The sequence below is a fragment of the Panthera uncia genome, chromosome D1 (assembly GCF_023721935.1).
Source record: "Panthera uncia isolate 11264 chromosome D1, Puncia_PCG_1.0, whole genome shotgun sequence".
Classification (NCBI taxonomy): domain Eukaryota; kingdom Metazoa; phylum Chordata; class Mammalia; order Carnivora; family Felidae; genus Panthera; species Panthera uncia.
This window is the reverse complement of record NC_064808.1, coordinates 99573155-99600601: the sequence shown is the minus strand read 5'-3', so window position 1 is coordinate 99600601 and position 27447 is coordinate 99573155. Positions and strand designations below refer to the sequence as shown.

General features: G+C 49.8%; 1 long non-coding RNA gene across 1 annotated transcript; it reads left to right on the top strand.

Moving 5' to 3' along the window:
• Positions 1-4475: 4475 nt before the first annotated feature.
• Positions 4476-9234, top strand: LOC125909606 (uncharacterized). Its single transcript, XR_007453741.1, has 3 exons — positions 4476-4613; positions 5020-5100; positions 9015-9234. It is a non-coding gene; the product is annotated as an uncharacterized LOC125909606 (long non-coding RNA).
• Positions 9235-27447: the final 18213 nt, after the last annotated feature.

The following is a 27447-nucleotide window of genomic DNA, read 5'->3' as shown; positions in this document are numbered from 1 at the left end:
ATAAATAAACAAACAAACAAACTTTAAAAAAATTAATGCTAAACTTTAAAAAAATTAAAAAAAAAAGAAAAGAACAAACGAACGAATGAACTCAATCAGACCCTGGGCAATGCAGCAGGATATATTCCCAGTTTTAGAACCACCTACCCCCTCCTCAATATTTTATGTTTCAGCAACACCAAAATATCACAGCGCAGTCGTAGCCACTGGGGGCAAGGGAGCTGGAGTGTTTATAGGTTTGTATCCATCAGTCAGTGGCTACGTCCCACCCGCCCCGCCCCCCCCCCTCCACACACACTGGGGACGAGAGTGGGGCGATACCTTCGGCACATCCCCACCCCACGCCCCATAAAGGAGGCTCCTGCAGGCAGCTCGAAGGCAGGCCTCCTAAAACCAGACACGGTTGTTAGCTGCTGGGGATGGCCACACCCCGGGCAGCCGCGCACACCGACACCCTGAGGGATCTGAGAGGATACTGACGGAGCAGGACAGCATCTGCTACCGAAAGGGGGTTGCAGCGGTTTTAGATGGGGGCCACCGGGAGGGCCTCACTGAGAACACGACACCGGAATTAAAACCTGCAGGGAGTGCAAGCAAACTATGCGTGTCTCCCTGATGGCCACGCCAGCGCCCGGCAGGTGCAGCCGCCCCGTGTGGAGTCGTGACTGAGTGGCCGAACCATGAGCCGGGCCCTGCGAGCGCGCACGGGAGGGCCCTGGTCCCTGCACCCCCTACCCCCCACCCCACCCCACCCCAGCTCCGGGCCTGGCTCCCGCACCCAGCCGGCCCGGCCTCTCCTGCTGACCACCCGGAGCCACGAGAGTAGCGGGCACCCCCAGCCCCGCAGCATCCTGGCGAAGAAAATTCTCGGCGCGCGGGAGAGTCGCAAACTTGCCGGGTGCGTGCACGCCTGCCTCGGGAGCCACAAATGAGCCTGTGCAGATGGCGCGGAGATAAACGGCGCCGTCTTTCTACTGTAGCGGTACGGTCGTAATTCTCCGGAGACATTTACGAGGCGGCATCTCCCTTCTGCAGGATGGCGCTGTGGCTGGCGCCCGGGGCCGCTGCCGGCAAGGTGGGGTGCGGGACCCGGGGCGACGGCGAGGCGGCCGCCCGCGTCTCCCTCGTGCCTCTCCTCGCGTCCGCGCGTCTGACGATTTACAGGCTGGCCCGATGCTCCGAGAGCGGGGTCTCTGCAGTCTTATATATTCTCTGTAAGTGTTCCCTGCTGTGGCGGATTCTAAGAGAACTCCATCAAATAATTATCTTCCCTTGTATTTATCCTCCTTTTTTTCATTTGATCTGCATCGCTGTAAAATATTCGGTGGGTCTCCTTTGAGCAGAAAGCCTCCTCCGTGATTGCAGAGCGTATTTATGTACGGCGTTAAATTCACACCCCGTAGCCTTTCATCTCGGCACTTGCTGGACCTGACACGGCCGCGGAGCAGCACTGGGTTCCCACCACCTTCCCTGGGGAAGGGGAGGCCACTGTCTCAGCCCACAGGCCCCAGTGGCCTGGGAAAGCCAGCTCAAGAGCCCACGCCCAGCTGCACCTCAACAACCCCCACCTTGACCTCTCTGCTCAGGATCCCTAGGGAGCCCCCTTTGCCACAAGGAGTCTTGATCTGACTTGGTCAAACTTTCCCCACTTCTCAGAATCTAGAAAACGTGAGGGATCACTGGGAACCCACAGCCCTGCGTGTCCAGGTCCCACAGCTGGGATGGGGGCCTGCTGGCTGTGGCATCCCCAGGCCTTTTCTGTGCATGTGGCTGCCTCCCCACCACGACCAGAAGCTCCATTCAGACAGACACAATGTCTTTGACCCTCCTGGATGTTCCCAAAGCCTTTAGCACAGAGCTGGGTGATCAATTCACAGGGAATAGTGAGCACCGATCACTTTGATGCCCCTTTGATGCCCCTTCCAGGAAGCATCCCTTGGTTAGGTCCTTCATTCCATGACCCTTGTGCTCAGATTAACTTGTTTGCTTATTTATTTATTTGTTTGTTGGTTTATGAGTGCAAGCGGGGTAGGGGCAGAGAGAGAGGGAGAGAATCCCAAGCAGGCTCCATGCTGTCAGCACAGGGCCCAACATGGGGCTCAGTCCCAAGACCCTGGGATCATGACCTGAGCTGAAATCAAGAGTTGGATGCTCAACCAACTGAGCCACCCAGGCACCCCTAACTTGCATACTTAATATGTGGCTTTATACTTTTCTAAGAATCTCTCTAAATAGATGACCCCCTCCAGCAGCATCTTATACGCTCAGAACCAAAAACTTCCTCAGGGGTCCCTCCGTCTCTCTCCTATCTGATGCACAAATATGAATCCTGGATTTTCTTTTGTTCTTGTTTCTTCTTTCCAGTGGCTAGATCACACAACTGGAAGGAAGAAAAAGCTGACTGTTCTAGAAAGAGCACATACTTAGAACTAAGACACCTGGATTCTGGTAAGTCCTAATATGCTGCCCATCTAAGGCTCATAGAATTTTCTGGACTCCACTTTCCTCATCTATAAAATATGGAAAATACTTACAAGGTTACAGAAGCCAAAGATCTTTTTTTTTTTTAAGTTTACTTATTTTGAGAGAGACAGACACAGTGTGGGTGGGGGGATGGGCAGAGAGAGAGAATTCCAAGCAGGTCCCATGCTGCCAGCACAGAGCTTGACACAGGGCTTGAACCCATGAAGCTGTGAGATCATGACCTGAGCTGAAACCAAGAGTCAGACGCTTAGCCAACTGAGCCACCCAGGCACCCCACAAAAGCCAAAGATCTAAAGGCCATTTGATTCATCCCTCTCCCTCCAGATGTGAATCTGTCTAATCTGGAAAGGCTGTCATAGGCGGAAATTCAAATTTTGCCTATGCCCTTGACCCAGGGGTTAACCAGCTAGAGCTGAAAATGCCTCCCTTTTGCCTCTTCATCTTGCTTGTAGAGTAACCAAGAATCTCAGTGTTCTCTCACCTGCTTACCAGGGAGACTATAAGTATGTCTCCTTCCACAGTCTGGAGCAGAGTGGGGAGGTTAGAGTTGGGGCCAGGATGGGGTATGCAACTCCCCAGGGAACTAGTTCTCTATCTGATTCCCCATCAGGATCACCTTTACAACTTTAAACAAACTGCATGACGGGGCACCTGGGTGGCTCAGTCAGTTAAGTGTCTAACTCCGACTCAGGTCATGATCTCACGGTTCATAGGTTTGAGCCCCGAGTCAGGCTCTGTGCTGACAGCTCAGAGCCTGGAGTCTGCTTTGGATTCTGTGGCTCCCTCTCTCTCTTTCTGCCCCTCCCCTGCTTGTGCTCTGTCCCTCTCTGTCTCTCACAACTAAATAAACATTAAAAAAATTAGAAATGAATCAATAAGTAAACTGCATGGACCACGGGGATGCCTTGGATCTGTTGGATCAGAGTTTCTGGGGTGTGGGCTTCTGCATCTGTGGTTTGCTGTTTATTCTCAGATTCATCAGAGTCCAAGAGGGCCTGTGGGGGTCCTGTGGCCCTTCCTCCTCTCCCAGGGGCTGGAAAAACCTTTGGGGTCTCAGCTTCTCCTGTCACTGAGCTGTGGAGGCAGGACTGACAGACAAGGTGTATGACAGCATCCACTTCAGGACCACAGCCACATGTGAGCATCAGAGCCTGGAGACGAGTACAGGGCAGCAGGGACGGTCCTGCAGCAGGAATGGGGCCGGGCGGGAGACTGGCCCCTACGCCCCCAGCAGACCATGGCGATCCCACCCTCTGCCTGGGGGAACCGTCACCCACACTGACTGCCTGCTGGCTTGGGTCGACCCAGGGGCTGACGTGCTTCCTCTCCTGGTCATCTGTGGAGTTGACTCTTCTGATATCCATCTCATTCAAGTTCCTGAGTGCAAACAGGCTAGATCAGATCAGCGAGATAAGATCAGATAGGTTTCCTGCCTGTAAGAAGCTTCACACCTATAGGGGTGCCTCATCGTCCATCCTACCCCTGGCTTCAGACTCTGCAATATGCACAGAACTTCCCATGCCAGGCCTCATGATGCCTCTGTCCTGTAAACCCTATGGCTGGGACCTCAGAGTCTACCCCAAATCCCAAATGAGGCTGGGCTGGCCCCAGTGCACAGCAGCGAAAGGGCTGAAATCTCTGGAATTTGTCCTGAAATCTCTGGAAAGGAGCCATATGGCCATACATGGTCACCCCTTGCAGGGTCTCCCACCTTGGGTCAGGGCCTCCCTCTATACCTTCCTCTGCTTCCGGCCTGCTCTCTGTTCTCTGCACATTTTTGACTTTGCTGGATTCTCAGGCCTGAGCTGCTTCCAGTGTCTTCCTGACTTATGGAAAGATTCCTTGTTTCCAATACCCACTCCCCACTCTCAACCTGCCCTACTCGCCTCTGAATGCAGGAGGGCTGAGCCCAGGCCTCGTGAGGTTTTCCATCTCCTTCAGAGTGCTCTTCTGGAAAGGACATTTCTGAGCTCTCCAAGCCACAGCCTGGACTTCACCATGGGACGAGAGGCGCTCTGGGCGGGGGTCTGTGCCTCTTCGGAGAGTTCCCCAGCCCGGGAGCACTGCCTCCTCCCAGGAGGCTCTTTCCACGGCCAGCCGTTCTCATCCGTCTTGGCCAGGGCTGAAGGGTAAGAGAAGCCACTGCAAGCTCCGAGAAGAGGTGGGCAGAAACACCTTCCCCCTGGCACCTCTCCCCCCTGTTGTGGTGTGCTTCTCTTGCCCAGGGAAACTTCCAGACACCACTGATAGTTCAGAGGCAGCTGTTCAGCATTTACATTTTACACAGTGCAAGGTTATTTGACTGCCACGATCTGATCTTCTCTAGTTAATAACCTTGACTTATGGAGTAAGTTGCTCGGTTTCTTTTCCTGCCAGGGATGCCTGCTGCTTGGGTGAGCACAAATCCCTCTCTCCAACACCCTCTGTCTTCTTATCCCATAGCTCAGGGGACCCTGCAGGACGAGGGAAGGCCAACGGGCTAAGCCTGTGCTCAGAGCCTTCTCTCACTATGACCCCGACTTCTTCTCCTTGCAGAGCAGGACCCCTGGCTCCGGATCCCTTCTGGGCACCACCCCTTTACCTCCTCGGGTTGTCCTCTGCGGTCCACGGCCACAGGTAGGATGGCTTCAGTGTTCCTCCCTCTCCTCTCCCGGAGTCCTCCCTGGCAAGGGTTAACTGTGTGTATAAAATTGATTGCGATTTTAGTAATTCGGTATAATCACAGTCTACCAGCAGGTTGCTTTTCCAGCAGGAGGGTTTGGAATTATTTTCTGGAGTTTGCAATATAGAACTTAAATTAAGCCTCAGAAGTCAGGGGAGCTCCGCAGCATCCCTAATGTGGTGCTAAATTCTCAGCAGCACAGTCTCCGTATTAAAGCCTTTGCTGGCAATTAGGTTCATTAACTATCACAATACCTTATTTATTACTCGTCCTGCCATATGGTTTCCCAGCTAAAGAATGGCGCCCGTTCTCCTACAGACCATTTGGCATCATAAAAATGTTAACAAATAATATTATGGCTCTCGGGGGCACAGGGCCTTGCTGGGTTCTGGGTCTGAGCGGCGGGAGAGAATATGAAAACATTTTTCTTCTATGGCGAAATAAAAAATTCCTCAAGACAGAAGTATTCAAAGAATATAGCACTTGCATAACAGAAATGGGAGTTTTATTTACTCTCGTAATGGTTATGTCAATATTTGCATCAGCTAGGAGTTTCCACTCATCTTCCTCTCCGCTCTCTTTTGGGTTGTTTTCACGTTCATCCTTCCCCCTCTTACTTTCTACCTCTGTGATGAGAGGCACCACGCAAGGCCTGGGGCCGGCTGCCACTGGGGTGGGGGCCACGCTTGGGCTCTCCCGCCTTCGTGCACCTGGCCACCTGCTCCCCTGCTCTAATCCCGCCCTGGGCGTTCAGGTCCCACTTCTATCTCCAGCCAGTGTTCTTTTTTTTTTTTTTTATTTTATTAACGTTTATTTATTTTTGAGACAGAAAGAGACAGAGCATGAACGGGGGAGGGTCAGAAAGAGGGAGACACAGAATCTGAAACAGGCTCCAGGCTCTGAGCAGTCAGCACAGAGCCCGACGCGGGGCTCAAACTCACGGACCATGAGATCATGACCTGAGCCGAAGTCGGATGCTTAACTGACCGAGCCACCCAGGCGCCCCCTCCAGCCAGTGTTCTTAGCAGAAATTGGCAAGTGCCGCCTGTGCCCCGTGCCCGGCGTCACCCTGTGATGAGCAGGCGTCGTGCTGCCCAGGTTTCACCAGGCCTCGTGCCGTGGAGCGTGGGCATGGGGTGGTGGGGGGTTGGTCTGCAGGAGCCAGAGGTGACACCTCAGGAGGATGGGAGAGACTGCATTTCAAGGGCCCCGTTGGAGAAAGCCATCTCCTCCAAGGACAAAGCACCTCCCTGCTCCTTATCACCTGGATGCGGAGGTGCAACCCTAATGCCTGGGGACTGGGTGGGGGAGGGAGGGCTGCCAGCAGGTCCAAACTAGGGGAGAAGTTCTCTGCCAGGTCCCCAGCATCCAACAAGCAGGTCTTCCCGCCAGCTGTGAGGCCGCCCCTGTCTGCCCCACCAGGGCCTTCCTCTGAAACGGAGGGGCTGCCTGGGCAGTGTTTCAGTGTGGGATCCACCCTTTCCCAAATGAGTCTCTAGACCTGGATGGGGACACTCCTTGGAAAACAATAGAATATAAAGGTGAGAATAGTGAACACTGGAGCTAGACCTCCAGTTTCAAATGCTACTCTTGCCAGCTGCCAGCTGTGTGACGTGTTCATGGCTCAGTGTCTTCATCTGTAAAATGGGGATAATAGTAGCCACCCTGGGAGGGTTGTTTCAAGGCCTAAATGAGTTAGCCTCTCTACGAGCCTCAGCCAGGAGCTGGTGCAAAGCACGTGCTATGCCAGGGGACAGCTGGGACTGGGCCGGTTCTCTGGCCGTGCCTCTTCTTCGCTCCGGCTTTTCCTCTTATCCCTTTGAGGCATTTGGGAGCATGGACCACTCCCCACGTCACAACCACACTGCCCCTGAATCCTGATTCTGACCCTGAAATAAAGCTACATGCGCAGTGGCACAGCCAGGACGACATTTGCCCTCATTCACCCATTTCCTCTGCCGTGACGACACACGGTCCCAGTGCAGTGACCATGGTGGGCCACAGCCGACAGAGACCAACCAGACTGAAACCGGATGAGACCTTAGAGATGACTGCAGGGGTGGTACCGTGGCCACAGTCATACAGCCAGGAAAGGGCAGACGCAAGTCTCGGTCCCCACCCCCAGGTCCCCTCAGCAGATCAGGGAGGAGGAGAACTCAAAATTAAATTCCATTCAGTGTCACCTATGTACAAAGCATCACTGCCATCGTGGACAGGTGAGGTTTTGGGATGAGCGGACTCCGGCGTGGAGAGTGGCCCCCCATGCTCCCAGGGAGGGGCCCCAAAGGCCCCAGAAAGAAACGGGCTCATCCAGGAGAGGGCAGTGTCATAGCAAGCCTGTTCCCATTCCCATGAGCTTCTTCAAAACTCGAGGTGTGGGTGACCGACTGCCCCACCCTGTGGGCCCGGCTGCTTCCCTGGGAATCTCTCTGTCCAAAGGCACCCGGCTTGCCTTCCTGCTGGTTTTCGCTACTAGTTCCAGAGATTAGTTTGTTTCTCTTTTGCTTCTCTAAGAGGTGGCCCCTTTGGGAAAACTCTTCCAGGAGGGGACACGCGGGGCCTGGGACTACACGGTGACAACGTGCAAAGATGTGCATATGTTCCCACATCACAGATGTTAAGCGAACACCATGCCTAAGTTAGTATGTGCTCAGCCCTGCGGTACATTCTCTGAGGACACGGCACCAGATTTCCAGAGATAACTTGTTTTTTTAAGTTTGTTTGTTTGTTTATTTATTTAGAGACAGAGCACATGCATGCGTTCGCAAGTGGAGGAGGAGCAGAGAGAGAGAGGTGGGGGGAGAGAGAGAGAGAGAGAGAGAGTCCCAAGCAGGCCCTGCACTGTCAGCACAGAGGCTGATGCAGGGCTCGAACACATGAACCACAAGACCATGACCTGAGCCAAAGTTGGATGCTCAATTGACTGGGTCACCCAGGTGCCCCCAGAGCTCATTTTTTACTTTCCAGATGTCCTTGGACACGTCCCCTGATATCTGTCTACCTCATGTTCCCATTTGTAAGTGGGGACGATAAAAAGATTCACCTCAGAGCATTGGCGTGATAATTACATAACAGGTGAAGGATGCTTAAAACGTCATCCTGTCCGTCATCCGGTAACGTGCACTCAGTCAGTGCTCTTACTGTCCACCGTAACGTTACGGATGATCACCTACCATGGGAGGGTCTACCCATCATCTGTATGTTGTGGAGATATTTTTTCTGTACATCATCTCACCTAGTCTTCATGACAACCTGTATGATAGACCACCTCTTCCCCATTTCACAGAAGGCAAGACGAAGGCTCGGGGAACAGACATGCTGGCTACGGGAAGCACAGGCTTTGAGCCTGCATCCTCGCCCCCAAGTCTGGCTCCCACTGTAACCTACAGTATTGCCTTTCCTCTGCCCCCTGGGAGGGCCTGCATGGGGAGCGCAAGGCTCCAGGTCACCTGGGGACCCCGTGAGGGCTGAGGCACCCTGACAGCCCGTCCCACTGCTGAGGGCCATGCTGCTCCCTGAGGTTGGCCCTGCCCAGCCCCCTCGGCAAGTCTGGCAGGGAGAGGGTCAGGCTGCTCAAACGTGGGGTCCATCTCTCCAGGGCTGTGCTCTCCCCCAGCCAACGAGCTGAGGGTAACGAAAGGCAGAGCAATCGGGAATAAATTTACCAAAAGCTGTGACCATGAGGGAAGAGAAACATGTAGAAGGAGAGGATCAGGAGATTGTTTTCAGGAACATTAGACAGAGACCGGGGAGAAGTGGGTAATTTTAATCCCACGCAGCTGCTGGAAATTAATTTAATTGTGCTGTCTCTGGCTCTTCTCCCTTCCAACCCATTCCATCGATGCCTGATGGGGTCCTGCACCTGAAGGAGACAGCCCAGCCCCTCCAGGCAGCCTTGGGGACTGCAGCCCCAGGCAGGGTGACCAATCCTACCTGCGACCAGAGCTGAGGGGCGAGCCGGCACTCGTTCAGCCTAGACTCTTCTCGGGGCACCTGGGTGGCTGAGTGGGAAGAGCGTCCCACTCTTGATCTTGAGGTCCTGGGTTTGAGCCCTATGATGGGTGTACAGATTACTTAAATGAGTAAATAAAAGCTTTAAAAAAATCTAGACTCTTCTTGAGAGGGGCTCGAGTGAGAGACAACAGGAAGAACTTCCCAGGAACAAAGAATGTGACCAGTGGGAACAGGGGAAAGGGGCTGTAAAACCAGCTGCTTGGAGCCTTAAGGACACAAGATATTGGCAGGACCCTTTGCTTCTTGAATCTGTGCCTAGGGCGTGAGTTCCATCGCAGCTCCCTTCCTTCCCCCATTCAGCCACCTGCTGAAGCTCAGGACCCCCTTACAGCCACACCTGAGGCAGACACAGCGTCAAACACATGCTATTGGTGGGTCCAAAAGCCAAGACAGTGGTGCCCAGACACTGGACTGGGGCCCACATGAGGACAGACATACTCAGCCGTATTCACACACTCACATCACCTCCGCCGACTCTCCCACGAGCGCATCAGACGTGGGCAAATGCCTGCTTTGGACAGCAAGAGCTGTCAGTCGTGGCAGCTGCATGGCACAATTACCTGGGGGGCTTAACAAAATACCGATGCCAACGTCCCACCGTGGGAGCCTTTGACTTAACTGCCCTGCGGTGGGGCCTGGACACGGGGCGGGGGGAGTGGGGGCGTCTTTTCAAAGCTCCAGGTGATTCTAATGTGCAAACAGGGCGGGTGAGGACCGCGCAGGTGAGACAGACCTTGCTTCCCACTCTGGCCCGGCGTCCTGTTCAGTTCCACCTGGTGACCACTAGAGGTCAGCAGGGCTTGGAGGAAGGGGCCGCGCGTGGCCCAGGGGTGCGCCGAGGCCTGGGGCGGCTGGAGGTCAAGCGCTGAGGAGCCCGGAGGGAGAGCGGACACCGCGAGGGGGCGGAGGCGGCCCGCTAGCGGGACGAAGGCCTGTGAGCCGCACAAAGTCAACTTCACTTAACCAGACTTTTAAAAACTATCCCCTGTTAAAACATCCCAAAGTGATGCCCCCCTCCCCCGCCGCTGCAGCCAGCACCTCCGTGCACCACGATGGTCCCACCCGGTCACTGCCCGGTCCTGTGCGCAGGTGGGCGGGCGCGCGCTGAACGTGCGCACACAGCCGTGTCCCGCATCCTGCGGGCCTCCATCAACACAGAGGAGAAATATTTTGCCTTTCCGGAGGAGGAGCCAGCGTTTGGATTCCAAAGGTTGTTTATTTTGACTCACTGCTGTTTTTGCTGGAGAAGAGTAAAGCAGAAAGTTCCTTTACTTTGGCCAAGATGAGGCACGCAGAGCCACACGGAGCCCAAGTTTCAGATGAGCAAATAGAAGTGAACCAGTTGTCCGTCTCCTTTCATCATCTCCAAGAAGGATAACGTCCAAGAGGCAGGGGAGGCTTCCCTGCATTGTGGTTTAAGAGAAATGAAAGCTAGGGCATAGTCTGTCTTCTATGGACAATACTGGACCTTAAAAATGGAAAAATGCCTAGGCTTCCCTGTTCCACTTCAGGCTCCTCCTTCCTGGTTCCTCTTTCCTGGTTCCAGGTTCCAGCCCTTGGACACCTCTTTGGCACATTGCACATGCATGCTGCTAGCTCTTTACAAAGTAGCTTTCCCTCTAAACTGGGAGGCAGCTTGCTGGCTGAACGAGTTCCTAGCACACGCTAGGTATACAATACACATTTGTCAAACCAAAATGTTTTGTTGCCCATCTTGTCTTGAATCTAATTTGCATACGTTTAAAATCAACCGAGTTTTTTTTCTAGATCCTTTTCTAAGACCCTTCCATTCTTAACCTTCAAACATTTCCAGGTTATCTGTTTAAAATACAGGTTCCTGGGGCACCTCGGTGGCTTAGTGGGTTAAGCCTTTTTGACTCTTGATTTCGGCTCAGGTCACGATCTCAAGGTTTGTGGGATCCAGCCCTGTGTCAGGCTCCACGCAGGCAGCGTGGAATCTGCTTGGGATCCTGCGTCTCCCTCCCTCTCTGCACTTCCCCTGTTCGTGTTCTCTCTCTGTGTCTCTCAAAAATAATTAAAGAAATACAGGTTCCTGAGCCTCATACTCCTAAAAACAGTGATTGGGTAGGTTTTAGGTTGGAGATCAGGAACATGCATTTTCCACCAATGGCTCAGGTGATTCTAGAATAGGAATCTAGGATGAGACCTCCCCTCACCCCCACCCCACAATTCCTGGATGGGCTCTTTAACCAGCCTGGGCTTCAGCCTGATCCAGGGAGATAGGCCAGGGTGGTTTCTGATGATCCCCCAGGGCCTGCAGACTTTGCTGGCCCATAAGAGTGCTGTGAATTGCTCTGTTGGCCTACAGCAGGGAGGATTCAGGATTATTTTCTAGGTTCTGCCTAGTCTGGTTCACTCCCCACCATGCAGCTTCTTTCTTTCCTCCTCCTGTGATGCTGCCCCTTTCCTTGGTTCCTCCTACCAATCCCAGCATCTGGGGCAGGAGGAACATAGCAGGCCCCCATCCCAGGAGGAGAGTATTGCGAGGGGTCCTGAAATTACACTTGGGGGCTGAACTTGGGGGCCCTCGTGCATGTGCTTCTGGGTCTCAGCCTGGCCCTCAGTGGAATACCGGGATTTAAGGTAGCCGGAAGAGAGAGGGAGCTGAGGGCCTGGAGTTTAACCAGCAGCCCAGTCCTCTCCTGTCCACTGCTTGGACTTCCATCAAAACCCTCTTCATAGCCACTCAAGAGACAGGATTATGATGAGTTCTACAGCCCATTCTTCCTTCTCACAAAGACACTGTCAACAAGGCCACCCTGCAGGGAGCCATCTCTGTGAGTCCAACTAGGTTGGCGGGGGTGGGGGGGGGAACTATGATAAAAAACAGCTACAATTATTGAGCACTTACTACAATGCAGACATGAACCAGGCACCTTACACGTTATATTAAAACTCACACCGATTTTGAAATGTAGCCACGCATAAACATTACCCTCTCCATTTCACAGATGAGACGAGGCTTAAACAATTTGCCCCAGACACAGCTAGTAAGTGGCAGAGGCAGGATTTGAACTTTGATCTGTCTGGCCAAGGCTCTAAAACTCAACCTCAAAAACTGAAGAAAGAGTAAAGCCTCGCACATCCCACCCAGGGCTGTTGTATATGTAGGCATTCAAGGCAAAGCGCATAGGACCGGCAAGGTCTGTGAAAACCAAGGCACCTGAAAACACACAGACTCTAAAATACAGAAAGGAAGTGACAAAATAGAAATGCTTAAACACATTTACATGACAACAAACTTTATGATGAGTAGTTAACCACAGCTCATATGTTTGCTAGATTTTTATGCAAATGATATGTAATTTGCACAATCTGATAAAACGGGGTAGCTCCTGAAGGAGGAGGGCTTGTGGACTACCATCCCCACTCCCCACTGCCACTAAAACCTTATCCCCACTACCCATCCGTCGCCACTGTGCCCTGCCCCAGGCGCCTATGACAGAATCTTGAAGGCCCAAATAAAACCATCTTTTGAAAAGCATGAAGTCCCACAGTCTCTCCAAAGAGCCTGGATTGTGAAGGATGAGAATCTCTCAGAATAAAAGATACAGACAGGCTCCAGTCAAAACGGGGAACAGGAGTGCCTGGGTGGCTCAGTCAGTTAAGCATCCAGTTGCGAATCAGGTCATGATCTTGTGGTTCATGAGTTCCAGCCCATGTCCAGCTCTGTGCTGACAGCTCAGAGCCTGGAACCTGCTTCAGATTCTGTGTCTCCTTCTCTCTCTGCCCTTCTCCCGCTCGCACTCTGTCTCTCTCTCGCTCAAAAATAAACAAACATTTAAAAAAAAATTTTAGGGGCGCCTGGGTGGCTCAGTTGGTTGAGCATCCGACTTCGGCTCAGGTCACGATCTTGCGGTCCGTGAGTTCGAGCCCCGCGTCAGGCTCTGGGCTGATGGCCCAGAGCCTGGAGCCTGCTTCCAATTCTGTGTCTCCCTCTCTCTCTGCCCCTCCCCCATCCATGTTCTGTCTCTCTCTGTCTCAAAAATAAATAAATGTTAAAAAAAAAAAATTAAAAAAAAAATTTTTTTTAAATGAGGAACATATAAATCATTCCCAGTGTCTTGTGTTAATTCTGTTCTCTCCCAGATCTCATGGGGTTTCACCTTCCATAAGCATGATTACTAACTTACATAACGCATCACCTTCTGTGTCCCATTCAGCCATGCTAAACATCTTGTAAAGCAGGCAGGAGTAGATCTCCTCACTTCCCTGGCACAGATGCAATTTAACTGAGACACAGAGACGGAAAGGGACTTATTCGGGGTCTCCCAAATAGTTATGAGCTGAAGTCTGGAAGACCAATCTGGACACGAGCCCTCTTCATTCGTGCTTTGCCCTTGGGCCTCTTTTGTAACTCCCTGAGCCTCAATTTTCTCATTTGGAAATGGGTAACAGAACCATCTTCAAAGGGGACATGTAGCAGTCATGACTAGAAGGTTAAATGAGAAAAAGTATGAAAAATCACTCAGCACAGCTACTCCAGAGTGCCTAGCACTTACTTACTTATCTATCTATCGCTTTAGTTCTTCTCACAGCATGCTTCTCTAAGCCTCTCCCAAACCAGCGCATACACACATGCATTAGCTTTCTTTCCAGGAATAAAGACTTCAGATCTGAGCTCCTTGGGGAGACCCGGCCAAAATGTCAGCCTGACTTTGGCTGGCTTCTCAAGATCGTGCAAAGACAGAAAAGTGAGACACAGAGGAGGAAGAAAAACAGATGGGTGAGAGCTGAGACCACAAGCGGTGAAGAGGAGATCCAGGCAAAAGGCTAGGCTGTGCAGGGCCTGCACTGGAAAGCCACACATGCCTGACCTCGGCGGTTCTGGAAGTCTGATGCCAAAGTGCAAAGTCTGCACATAGGCCCTGGGTGGGCAGAGAGGCCCCAGGATACTGGGGAACCTGATTCCATTTCATTACCAACAACTTGGATCCACACTAAACAAGTCCGTTCAAAGGCTGGAGTCACTCAGCCCGGCTATAAAGTTAGCACCCCCCAGACTCTCCCTGCACGTACCGCATTAGTGAGAGAAGGGAGGGAGCCCTGGGAGCCCTCTACCTAGCACTAACCTCCTAGATCTGGCTACCCCTCTGGCCGCCGGTGGTGAGCTGGTTCATAGCGGCTTTGCTCCAACTCTTGAGCCATCCTGACCATGGGTGACCTTGGAATTAGGCTTTGAAGGGTACGTGATTCTGGTCCAGAAGGACAGAGAAGGCTACCTCGGACAGAAGGCACAGCCTGTCCAAAGCCATGGAAACATGACAAGGTTCATGAGGCAGCAGAGTGCCAACTCGTAAAGGTCTTAAAGGCCATGCCAAGGAGCTTAGGCCTTTTATTACTATTATTAAAAAAAAGTTAATGTTTGTTTCTGGGAGAGAGAAAGAAAGGGAGTACACAAGCAGGGGAGAGGCAGAAAAAAAGAGGGAGACACAGAATCCGAAGCAGTCTCCAGGCCCCGAGCTGTCAGTACAGAGCCAGACGTGGGGCTCGAACCCACAAACCGTGAAATAATGACCTGAGCCGAAGCCAGCACTTAACCTACTGAGCCACCCAGGCGCCCCCTTATTATGATTATTTTTTAACGTTTATTTATTTTTGAGAGAGAGAGGACAGAGCGTGAGCAGGGGAGGGACAGAGAAAGAGGGAAACACAGAATCTGAGGCAGGCTCCAGGCTCTGGGCTGTCACCACAGAGCCCGAAGTGGGGCTCAAACCCACGAACCACCAGATCATGACCTGAGCTGAAGCTGGACGCTTAACCGACTGAGCCACCCAGGCGCCCCTATTATTTTTAAAAATACAGACCATGAGAAGAGTCTCTGAAGAGTTTCCACTTAGAAGAGTGACAAATCTGTCCTTTTGAAAAAATAATTCCAGTTGCCTTTTGGAGGAGAGGTTGCCAAGAAGTGGAAGGAAGGAAGGGAGGGAGGTTGAAAGCTAAGTGAGACAAATCCTCCCCAAGATACAACTACCCTCTAATTATTTTGAAGGCATTTCTAGACAAAGACGTATCCTGTGACATGATAGAAAAGAACAGAAAACGTGCAGAAAGCTCCAACAAGCCGGGCCAGGACTAGCGGGGACAAGCAGGGTACCTGGGATGCGGAAGGTTGGAGGCTTCACTCAGAATCATGCAAATGCCCTGAGGGTGAGGCTTCCTCGAGCCCGGTGCCCTAAGTGCCTCCCTGCCTCAAGTCCCCGCCAGCCAGCCCAGCTGGCAGTCAAGTGTGACCTATCACAGGGGAGCCAGCACACCAGGCTTCATCTGTAGAATGTTTACATGCAAAGGCAGGTGCGCCAGCTGTGGGCGGACGTGGACCCAAGTCCGGATCTTGTTGAGCTCAGTCATCAAAGTCATTTTCGTTTATAAAATGGAGAAATGATGTGAAGGTACTGGGTTCAGGGCTATACAAGTTCCAGGCATTGTCACTCACCTGCCTTCTCCTTGGCTGGCACACCCTTAGAGAGCAGGGTTATCACGCTGCAGGAGGACATTTCTTTCAGAAGCAGGATAAGTAAAAATAGCTGCAGAACGATCAGCATGGCTACCTTGGAGCTTGTGGAAGGACACAGACGCGCTCCTCTCACTTCCTCCGCTGCTAATTATTTGGACCTGAAACCCTCCTTCTCAGGAACACGCTGGCCTGTTTGTTTCAAAAGTCTTCCTGGGGAGAGAGGGGGAAAAAAAAGGGTGTAGAGTTCTTGTTTTGTTTTCAAGTCTTTGAACAAACATTTTTTAGGAGCCTACACAACCAAACATTGTTCTGGTGCATTGGATACAACCACCTGAATGAAAGAGCCCAGCCCTCTCTGCCCTCAGGAAGCTTACATTAGCAAGGGGAGCTCTAGGGAGGCTCCAGGGAGGGGAGCCAGGAAATAAACAAGCAGTCCAGTATACAAAGGAAACAATTTCCAGTAGTAACAAGTGCTGTGAAAACAATAAAGCAGGGCAGAGGGCCTGAGGGCGCAGGAGGCTGCTGCAGATAATGCCCTAGTAGGGAGGATTTCTCTAGGGAAGTGCTTTTTGAGTGTGATGGAGGGAGAGATTTGCATAGGAGGATGGGGGGAAGAGGGGGTAGACATCAAGTGCAAAGGCCCTGTGGTGGGAAGTAGCAACCTTTAGTTATGCCATCTGCTTTGAGTTGGGTGTATAGAGTTTGGGCATGGTTTCTAAACTGGAGAGGAACAAATGTGTTTCTGGCCCTGATTCAAAGTAGCATATCTGTATCTGTATCTATATCTAATTTTCCATCCCCCTCTCTGTACCAAGGACACCTTATTTAGGTCACAGCTAAACACTCCTGTAACGACAGCTGCCCGGCCCCCATCCCCCGCTCCTTCCTCTATGACCTGGCCATGGCTTCACCACTGATATTTCCTTTCCTTTCTAGAAACCACCAAGAGCCATCACTGACAGAGGCACCTTACCATTTCCTGCCCCGGGCAAAGCCTGGCTTGCGGTCTCCTCCTTTGCCCATTCCTTTGTGGAGGTAGGCGACTCCCAACACCTTGCTTCCCTCGTCATGAGAATCAAAACTGTAAGGAGGGACCTCTTCCTTTAGACACACGCCCTTTATACCTTCTTTCAGTCAGAAGGTGCTGGCACCTAATTTCAGTGTATCTGACATAGTTTACAGAGTATCCTAGAATTTCATAACGAGAGTGGGCTTGGCAAGAAAACCGGTCTAATATTTTCATGCAATCCACAAGGAACCTGGGGCCCCAAGGAGGGAAAGTAACTTGCTCACCAAGAGACAGTAAATTAGGAAGAGGTCTCACGGCTCTTCTCAAAGAACAGGACAAATGCTTTAAAACGGTCAAGGCATTTTCCATATAAGATCCCCATTTTTTGCAGGAGAGCCCACTGAAGCACAGAGAGGTTAAGTGACTTGCCCAGGGTTGCACAGAAGTGTTTGGCATAGCTGGCCTTGAATCCAAGCCTTCTGATTGGAATTCCAGTGTTCTTATAATTTCACCATGTTCTCTCCAATCTGCCTAACAAACAAACAAACAAAAATCAATAAGTAAACATTCCAGAACATGCCGAAGAGATGTGGAGGGAGAAAAAAAAAATATTATCATCCTCCATGATTCCTTTTTTTTTTTTCCTTGTTACTGAAGGCACTCGATAGGCAGTAAACTCAATAGAAGGAAAAGTCTCTTTCTGAGAAAATGGGATATTATTAAGTCTTTGAAAAGAGCTTCCACACAGATATCGGTGCAGTTTATTTGCGGTCTTTCCCCTGAAAGAAAATCCCCTCAGATGACTGGGAGCTCCTATATATTGGGGCTTTAATAAACCAGAGAAATCCTAGTCTTGCAGTAGAGTCTGTAGTCAATTTATAGTCTTTCCTGATCTTCACCAAATTTCTCTTCCTGGCAATATTTTTGGCATTTTAATTTTAGACCTGGGTGAGGGAGTGGGAGAGAACTTTGTTTTAAAGCTTCAGTCTGACATACATACCACTAGAATCATATCTGATTTAACCTATTTGCTCCTTGCACACACAGAAGAGATGGCTTTAAAAAGAAAAGGTTGGGCAAGTTATGGGCCTCCCCTCCAATCTGGACGACCACCTTCCTCAGAGGGAAGAGTCCTCTGCTTCTGTAAGCATGGGGGACAGGCAGGGAGTGCCCGAAAGAGGGGTGGCTTGGGGAATGTGATAGACCCACGTTTATGTCCCAGCTCTGCCCCTCACAAACTGTGGGATCGTGACCAAGTTCATTAGCTTCTTTGAGGTAACAGACCTCAGGGCTCAAGTTAAGAAATCTGCCAAATTTTATATCGCTATTAAATGACAGGTCTGGGTTTGACAACCATGTTAGTCTGATTCCAAAGCCCAGATGGTAAGGCACACTGCTTCTTTGTAGGATTATCACCATTGCTAACCCCCAAAAGAACACGCTCATGGATTTTGCCTGTGGGAATCATGACTACGAAGCACCAGGATCAATTTTAAACTAGCATGTCAGAATGTGTGTGTGTGTGTGTGTGTGTGTGTGTGTGTGTAAGTATTTATATGTATACCCATGCACATATATATAAAGAGATACAGATAGATAATATATCTCCAAATGTATATGACATGCTTCACACTGGCCACAAGGGGAAAGCTGATACACTTTTTACAACTCTATTGCTATTATTGCTAGGTTATGAGCCACAGGAGAATCTCAGCCTCCTGTTCTCCTGTCCCACCAGTTTTGACCTCAAATTTTATTATCCAGCTTCATCACCCCCTTGTGCTTGTTTTGAAAATCAAATCTTTCCTCTATGGGCAAGATATGCCACAGCTGGAGACTTGGCAAAGATTCATGCTATGTATGTACATACTTCGCAGGTAGTTTCACAAGATTTCCAAGAATGATGGGCTGACTTCAGGGACAGCCTCAGGATGGCTCCAAAGGGCTCTGGTCCCAAGTCCTGGCTCGAAGTGGCCTATGGCTTGGGGAACACCGTACTGCCTCTCTGTTCTGCTTCCTCTCTGACCAAATGGGGAGATTGGGCTAGATGATGTTTTAAGTTTCTTTCGGTTTGGAATCTATGAAGCGTTTTGAAGAGGGCAACCCTTCTTGGTTGTCTAAGCTCTAGTGTGCTCATTGGAAAGTTAACTGCCTTGCTTTCCAGTCATGCCTAATGTATATAAGGGGGCACAAGGGCCTGGGGGTCCTCATTTGGCGATTAATGCAAGAGCTCTACCAGCCTATCCATTTTTCATATTAATCTCCTGCTTCGATTTTTTCCCTTCAACCTAGAGGCCCCAGGGTGTGAAAGACAGACATTGCAATGCCCCATCTTCCTGCAACCAACATATTCAGGGCCTTTACCTCTTTCCTGGACTGGGCTCTCTTCTCACGATTCCTGACATGTTACACTAGCACTGTGAATATCTTTCCCTAAATTCCGTCACTACAAAGGATGTCCCTCGGTAAAGCTTTTCCTCACCATTTCCTCTACTGCTTCCCCTAGTGGGTTAAGCTGAAAACTTAACTTTTCCCTCATCATTTGTAGGGAATTGTGAAGAAACTCAGGCCACAGGAGAATCCTGTTCCAGACTTACACTCTTGGCCCCCTAGCAATTGCTTTGGGGAGAGGGGGCAGTCCTCAGTGTTCAATCCCCAGGAAAACAGACCCCCACCCCCCGCAAGAGAGCCCAAACCCAAGGGGTTGGATTTGAGAGTGTGGGTGTTGGCTGCCCCTCTTCTTAGCTATGTGGCTAAGGTTGCTTCATCTCTCTGCCTCAGTTTCTTGAGCTGTAGTAGGAATAAGGGCAGTGACCACTTCATGGAGTTGTCTGGAGGAGTAAATGGCCAGAGCCCTTGAGTAATTCCTCACTGTGTGTTAGTAAGCAGTAAGCAGTATTCAGTACGGGGCATGGCAGAAATAAGTGGGAGGCATGACTTAAATTTTTTAAGCCTATCAAATCAATATTCGTTCTACATAAACTACAGAGTTTATCAATCTGTGGGCAGGGGCCTCTCCAAGAGACTGGGAAGGAGCTTAACAAAATCAGAGGAAATGGAGAGGTCAGATTTGGGCTTCTTTGATTACTTTGTTATTTTTAATCCCAAACAGGTTCCTGTGGTGGGGGGGTGGGGGGGAGGCTGGGTACCTATGAACCCAAGCACCTTCCCACCCCCTCTCCCCCCAACTTTTATTTTGGACAACAAGGAAGCAACAGTACAGCCCCCACATGCTCACCATCTGCACTTGGAGATTCCAGCCTTGCTTATGAGACAGTAACCTTCCAAGGGCCAAATTATGTTTGCTTTGTCTGCATCCTGTGCTCAGTGTGCCACAACAGGTATACTTGGCTATTTAACAAAGAAGCAACAACAACACCCCTAAGCAATGGGGAGGGAGGGGCTGGGGGGTGGGTCGTTCCTTCCCAGAGATTTTTGCAGACACCAAAATGTTGAGAAAAGCAAAACAAGCTGCCTGCATTCAGGGAATGCCGCCTCTGATTTCTGATTAGTCAACAAGGAAGCACTTCTTTGGGGAAAGAAATAGGGAATGGAAGACAGAAAGCCAGGAGGGCTATGGATTTGGGATGGAGAGAGCTTGCTGAACACTCTATAGCAGCCCTGCGACCCTCTGACTCTTGGTCCCCAGCACAATTATGATCCGTGTGAACCAGCTAGCAACTAGGAGGTGGCCACTGTCCCTGCAAGTTTCAGATGGATAACTTTGCCTCTGGCTAATAAATATATGGCAAAAAGAAATAAATCACAGCTGGCAAATGACTTTTGAGTATCAAAGCACCCAGCTTTCTACAACTTTCCCAGTTTTCCCAAAACCCCCCTTCCTGTCCCCAGCCAAACAGAACAGAGGACGTCCAACACTGCGCCCTTCCCCAGCGCAAGGGGTCACTCACCCCAGGCGGGTGGGCTGGAGCCTCCCTGCAAGGCCAAAGTGAACACGTACGTGCCTGTGGACTGGGCAGAGGCTGGTGGGTGGGAGTCTGAGGTCTTCAGCCTCACCCTGGGCTTCTCCTCAGACCCCCTGGTCTTGTGAGCATAATCCTAGAGGTTAATAATAATCACAACAGGCAGCCCATCATTGCCTCCCTGTCTGGCTGAGAGGTTTACAACTTAAACTCATGGCAGAGGGAGAAATTGGCTCAATCACTTGGAGTAATGGTACATGGAGAGCCAGTTGGGCATGACTGCTATTTAACTCAGGGAAAACCAGCTGCTGCGTTTAACGTATGTACACACTAATAAACACGTCATGCTACGGGGTGGAAATCGACGTGCCACCCCCCTCCACTCCCCACCTTGCTCTCCATTTGCCTGTTGTGCCTCACCCAACCTAATCAACAGGACAAGACTGGGAGAATGGGGATGCAGACAGACGTGCGTGGCTATGGTGACATCAATGCTCCCAGGTCACCGCTCCCTCTTTAATGTGATTTAAAGTTTATCTATCACACACTTTACCCCAGATAGTTATACAAAGGCATTTTGTAGGGGGAGGGTGGAAAGAGCGGTGACCTGACGTCATCATCAGGAAGCGTGCACATTTTCAGATCTTCCTTTCACTGTGGGTCAAGCACCCCTTGGGTCTCCTTCCTAAGAGGCTCTGGCGAGGCGAGGATCATTGTTGTCCCAGTTTACAGCTAAGGACAACTGCAAGTCAGGGAGGTTAAATAATTGACCCGAGATCACCCAGGACCCAAGAGGTGGGAGGTGGTATTTGAACACAGGCTCGTGAGAGTAAATCAGAGCCCACGCTCCCAGGCTTTATGCTGCCCTGGGTATTTGCGGGACAGAGGAGGGAGTTGTGGAGGCCGTCACTGACCTGACAGTGTTCTGCACACTTCCGGTTGTATTCCTTAAGGTCCTAGGCAGGTCCATCCTAGGATGCCTTCCTATATGCTCTTCCCCAGCGGCTATGCCACTTTCCCACCACAAGCAGGAACCCAGCTTTCACCAGGTACCTAGTAAGGCAGATACAGAAGGAAAACCCACGACCATCCTCGTTCCCATAGAGCTGGCATAGCAGAAGAGGCAGTTAAAGAAAAATAGGCTCATAGGAAAAAAGGATGAACTAACTATAAACTGTCACCATCTTTCCCAGTTTTCCCCTTGGCCCTGTCCACACAAGATGCTCCAGTCTCCAGAAGGACGTGTCGTAGGGTCAAGAATTGTCAAGAGGACTTGGAGACAGCCCCTCCTCCCAGGCCAGAATCCCAGCTCAGGCGCTATGGCCCTTCTGCTTCTGATAAACAAAACAAGGTATATTAATTAAGGTAATGCTAGCTACTGCAATAAACTCCCAAATAGGGAAAGGCTACGGTTGCCAGTTAAGAAGAAAAAGATCCTAATTTTTGAATTTCAGATACTTTTCTTAGTGTAACTATGTTCCGTACGATATTTGGGATATACGTATACTAAAAATTACTCATAGTTTGTCTGAAATTCAAATTTAATTGGGTGTATTTTATTTGGCAACCCTACTGAAGACATCAAAGGTTTATTTCTTGCTTATATAAGTTCCCAGCGGGTGTTCTTAGGAGACAGCTCCCCTGCAAGTTGTGATTCAGGGATCTAGGCTCCTTCCAGCTTGGCTCTGTCATTTTCCTTACTCACCGTCCAAGGTATCTATATTCATGGGGTCAGGCTGCAGAAAGGGACAGGGCGTGGGGGATGCCATGTGCGAGATTCGATGGGCCAGTTCTGGAAGCGGCCCTTCTCACAATCCATCGGTTGGCCAGAACTCAGTTCCATGGCTTGTACCGAACAGCAAGGTGAGATGAAAAATGTAAGCCAGTGTGTGCTCCGAAAGATATTTGGAGAACAGCTGGCTAGTCTTTGCTGGTACTTGTGCTGCACGCGTGTGTCACATTCTCCTGTTGGCTTCAGTAAGCAGCCCTCCACCCACTGGTGTCCCTAGAAGGAGATCAGATGCTCTCCTCTCAGCCCTGGACTTGGTTAAGTAACAGCTCTCCCAGACTGGGAGTATGAGGCCATTGTGGGAGTAACGAGCAGGGTGATTCAAATCAATTCATTTTAATCCAATGCCATTTAATAAATATTTATTAATGCTCCTAGGATATTGAGAAACGCTTGGTTCTAGGCCCCTGAAGGAGACATAAATTGAAATAGAACCCAGTATGCCCTCAAGGAGCTGCATACAATTAAATTCAGCTATCCTCAACTCTTATCTGTATCCCATTGACTTTTTTCAAAGGTTGGTGAAAGACCTATAGCTGCAAAGAATTTGGCCCTAAGTGCTGGGATACAGAATGCTCCCTGCCTCCCAAAGTCCTAAAACACTTGGTGTCTGTATCCATCCATCCATCCATCCATCCATCCATGCACAAACGTGTTTATGCATTCATTCAATTAGTTCATTCACCAAAATTCAACAAGCAAAGATCTGTTCTGTTTGACAGTGTGCTGGGCTCTGTGGGAGGGAAGTGGCAGCACCAAGTTGAACAAGACTGAGACCTTGCCTTCTAGGAACTCACAGTGGAGGGGGGTAGTCCGAATACACAGAACTCAGATACCAGACAGATGGTGGTAAATGCTATGATAAATGTTCAAACAGTGCTGAGAGACTTTGGGAGGAGGGAGAAATTAATTCTGACTCAGGGGTGGGGTGAAAAAGATTGCACCAAGGGCCAACAGTGACTTCCCAAAGAGACCCATGGATCTGCCCTGGCAAGGGGAGGCTGAGTCAAAGCATCTGGCTCTGAGCCCACAGGACACCCCCCACCCCCACCCAGGTCTCCCACCTACTCAGCCCTAAGAGAAAAGTCAGTGAGCTTTTCTCAAAGAAGAACTCCATGGCGGTCTTTCATTTTATCTTAAAAATTCGTACAAATCTTGAATTCCACTCCACAGGATACCAACGTTTGTTTTGCTATAATAATTTTAATATAATTGGCTTAAATTACCTGTCATTGAGGAAAATCATTTCATCTGGTGGCTTGTGCGCCCCTGACATACCACTTCTAATTTGCGGAGTACTTTTCCAGAAATTCAGCCTCTGACACTGGAAGTTCAGGTATCACGAACTTCAGAGCTTTTCTCCTTGGCGGGATGGACGAAATATTCTGCTTCTAAAACTCGGAGACTGGTCGTGTGCGTTGTGAGCAGTTAACACCGTGATCCTAGGTGAGGCCTGCATAAGAGGAACACCGTACTTTTCACGCACTTCTCTCACATCAGGGGACAAATAGAATAATTTGCCTTGGACATGAGTTGTGTTTCCAGACCATGGTGCATCCCGTGGCCTCTCCTAGGAGCATGTGTGACCCTTTCTCTCTGCATGCCCTTGTAGGTTTTGAATGGAATGATAGTACTCATGGTGCATGACAGCTGTCTTAGATTGAAAGCTGTACCATTAAACACCTCAAAAATTAAACAGTTGGCTATTTAAAGTTAAACAGCAAAGGAAAATGGTCCATACTTCCCCCTCTCCCAGGCCTCCCTGCGATGAAATACCAAAGTGTTAAAAGAAGGCCCTGCTTGTGATGAGGACTTGGGGGTTAATTTTCAGCATGGTGCCTGGGGATTTAGCTGTGGGACTCCCGTTACAAGGAATGGGAGTCATACTGCTTCATTTTGCACACACTGCATGTGCACCTCACCCTTCACCCTTGGACGGCTACAAAATTTTAGTTTTGAAATTGAGGCCCTTTTTCTCAGAGCAAAGCAGATTTCCTGAAGCACCCAAATTACTCAGTGCTGGCCCCCAGGCCCGTGTGTTTGTGCTTATGTGTGTTTGAGAAAGAGAGAAAATGCCTCTCTCCTAAATGCAGGAGCCCCTTTCAAAGACAACATTAAAACATTATGCCCAATAGCCCAATAGGTGACAGCAATGGTTGCTATGTCTCATCCCAAAGCTTTGTCAGGAACCCCATAAAACTAGCACATGGTTTGTGACACCCAGTGAAACACCGTGCTGCTTCCATAATGACCTGAACCCTGCTGCCTGTTATTAAGGGACCTCTCTTATTAAACATCTCTTTTTTAAATGGCCGCCATCATCTGGTCCCAGTGTACATTAAATCCCATTATAATTATAAACACACTTCCCCATAACATCCGTTGCAGATTTCATCCACACTGCCTACCCCCTCAGGGCATCTTTGCACTAATAACAACTCAGATTTGCTATCTGAGTTGACAACATTAGGTCTCAACACCATTTGCAGTATGCTGGTGAGAGAGACAGAGAGACAGAGAGAGACAGACAGAAAGAGAGAGAGAGAGAGAGAGAGAGAAAGAGAGAGAGAGAGAAGAAAAAGCTTTCTCTTTCGCAAGCAGGAAGATCTTGGGGTCAAGTGACCCAAGACCTTAGGAGCTAAGAGAAATAACCCTTCTTCTCCCTTTGAGAATCACTCTCTGCCCAGCAGACTAGAGGAAGGCCATACTTAGCACCTGGAGGAGAAGCCCAATTTTGTAAACACCACTAGCCAGGACTCCACCAGGAAAAGAGATGGCAATTACTAATCAGAGGAGCTGTCTTATTTGGTTTTCTGCCTTCAACTAACCAGAATCTACAGGTCACCTTTTTATTTCCCTCTCTGTTTTTTGGAGGGGGCATCTAAAAAAGTGTCATGGAAGGATTAAAAAAAAAAAAAGATGAGGGGCACCTGGGTGGCTCAATCGGTTAAGCATCCAGACTTCGTTTGGGGTCGTGATCTCATGGTCAGTGAGTTCAAGCCCTGCATCTGTCTCTGTGATGACAGTGTGGAGCCTGCTTGGGATTCTCTCCCCCCCCCCCCTCTTGCCCTTACCCTGCTCATGCGCTCTCAAAATAAATAAACTTCGGGGGAAAAAAAAGACGAACCAAAAGAACCATCAACATACGCACGGAAGATAAATTTGGTTTTGTATAGTTTTTGACGTCATCTGCATCTACCTGGTAGATATCTGCAATTATGACCTTGAAGCATTATAAGGTCCTTTGCCTCCAAGAAAGGACACAATAAGTCTACTGTATCTTCCCCCAAGAGTCCCCAGTGGGTCAAAGATCTAAGAGTGCATGTGACAGCTGGTGCATCTTCCATTGGCAACCTGGAGTTCTCAATTGCTCTGGAGACTTTTTCCTTTCAGGGGCTCCACTGCTGGTATCCCTCCTCAAAAAGGCTTTATTTCGCACTCATCTCAAGGTTTTAGTATGCAAAGTGGCTGCTGCTCGCCCAGAGGTAGGAGTCCTTGATTTATTTATCATGATAGGAAAGTCTACCTTTAAATTTTACAACTATTTTCCAGCTGAGGTGTTGGAAGGAAATGAATTGCAACATTTCATTAACACACAATCAGAATACAGAATAACACAGCCTTCTTCAGGGGCAATCTGTTCGGTTGAAGCTTTATTGTAATTCAAAACTCCCTCCTCAACTTTTGCCTGCGATTTTGGGGAAGGAGGGAAAGTGAGCTAAGTCTGTTTACCAGGTGGTCTGATTCAATGGGAAATGGTTTGGCCGTCAGCTTGCCTGGTGGCTGTGTAGCTCTTGGCCTCAGTGGAGTTAAGAGAAGGAAAATCAAAAGCTGTTTTCCTTTTTCTATCTTGCTAGAGGCTTATACAATCTAGAAGTTAAGATCAAGAGCTTTGCAGTCAGAATGGTCTGATTTGAAGCCTCAGCTCTGATGTTCACTAGCCCTACAGTCTTGGGTGAAATGCTTAACTGCTTCAAGCCTCAGTTTTCCCATCTGAAAAATGGGGCAAATAATGGCACCTGCCTGAATAGGGTTGTTACTAGGATTACATCATACAATATAGGTAACGTGTTAAGATTCATAGTCGGTGCTCACAACGAGTTATTCCCACGGTCTCCTCCCTATAAGATCCCTTAGACCTAATATATCCCCTTCTTCCACAAACTGAGCTCTGAAAGGCTGCTACCTGTGGGAGGTATGGGAATAAAGAAGGAGATGAGGGAATGACAAGATTTAACATGGAATTCTATTCAAAGGTCAATCCATCTATTCCCCTGTCTCCAGCATGACCTCCCCACAAGACTGAGGTCTCTCCTATTTTTAGACCTGTCCGAGCTGATGTCCCAGCTTCCCTTACCATACCCTTCAAGAAAAGAAAAAAAAAAAAAAAAAAAGAGAAAAGAAAAAAAAGAAAGAAAATCACAACCAATACATGAAAATCAGACAGAGAGAGAGACAGAGAGACAGAATGAGAGGGGGAGAGGGAGAGAGAGAGAGAGAGAGAGAGAGTTTTCTCCTGTAATTTTCCACCCTGCTTGTTTTTAGGTGCCCCGCCATATGAGCTCTCTGAACTGGGGATTCTCATCAGCCTTCAGGGGACCCAAGGACACAGCTCTGGCTACAAATGGTGCCAGTTTTGGTGGGGGAGTTGCTACTTTATCTGGGCCCAATAAACCTTATCAAACCGCTGCGCAGCCTGCCTGCAGCACTAAGTGGAAATGCTTGGAGCCCAATGCTGGCTCTCAGCCCACAGCCTCGCCTTTTTGTTACCTCCTCCACCTCTTAAATTCAGGCATTAATCTCTCTTTAACACTTACTAACAAGGGCTGGGCTTTTTAATGGGCAGAGTTTATGAAGCAAGGGAGATTTTCACATAGAGTGAATGTGGCATGGAGTGGGGGGGGGGGGGAGTCCAGGGCCACGGAGGGATTGTTCTTGCTCTCCCATTGTTTCCGGGGCTTCTCCCTTACTCTGATTTGAGGATTAATAGGAGATTAGGATCAAGGGTTAATTGCGGGCTTCTGCTGCTACTGCACTTAGGAGGGGCTGGTACGTGGGTGTGGACAGCAAGGCAGCAACCCTCAGCAG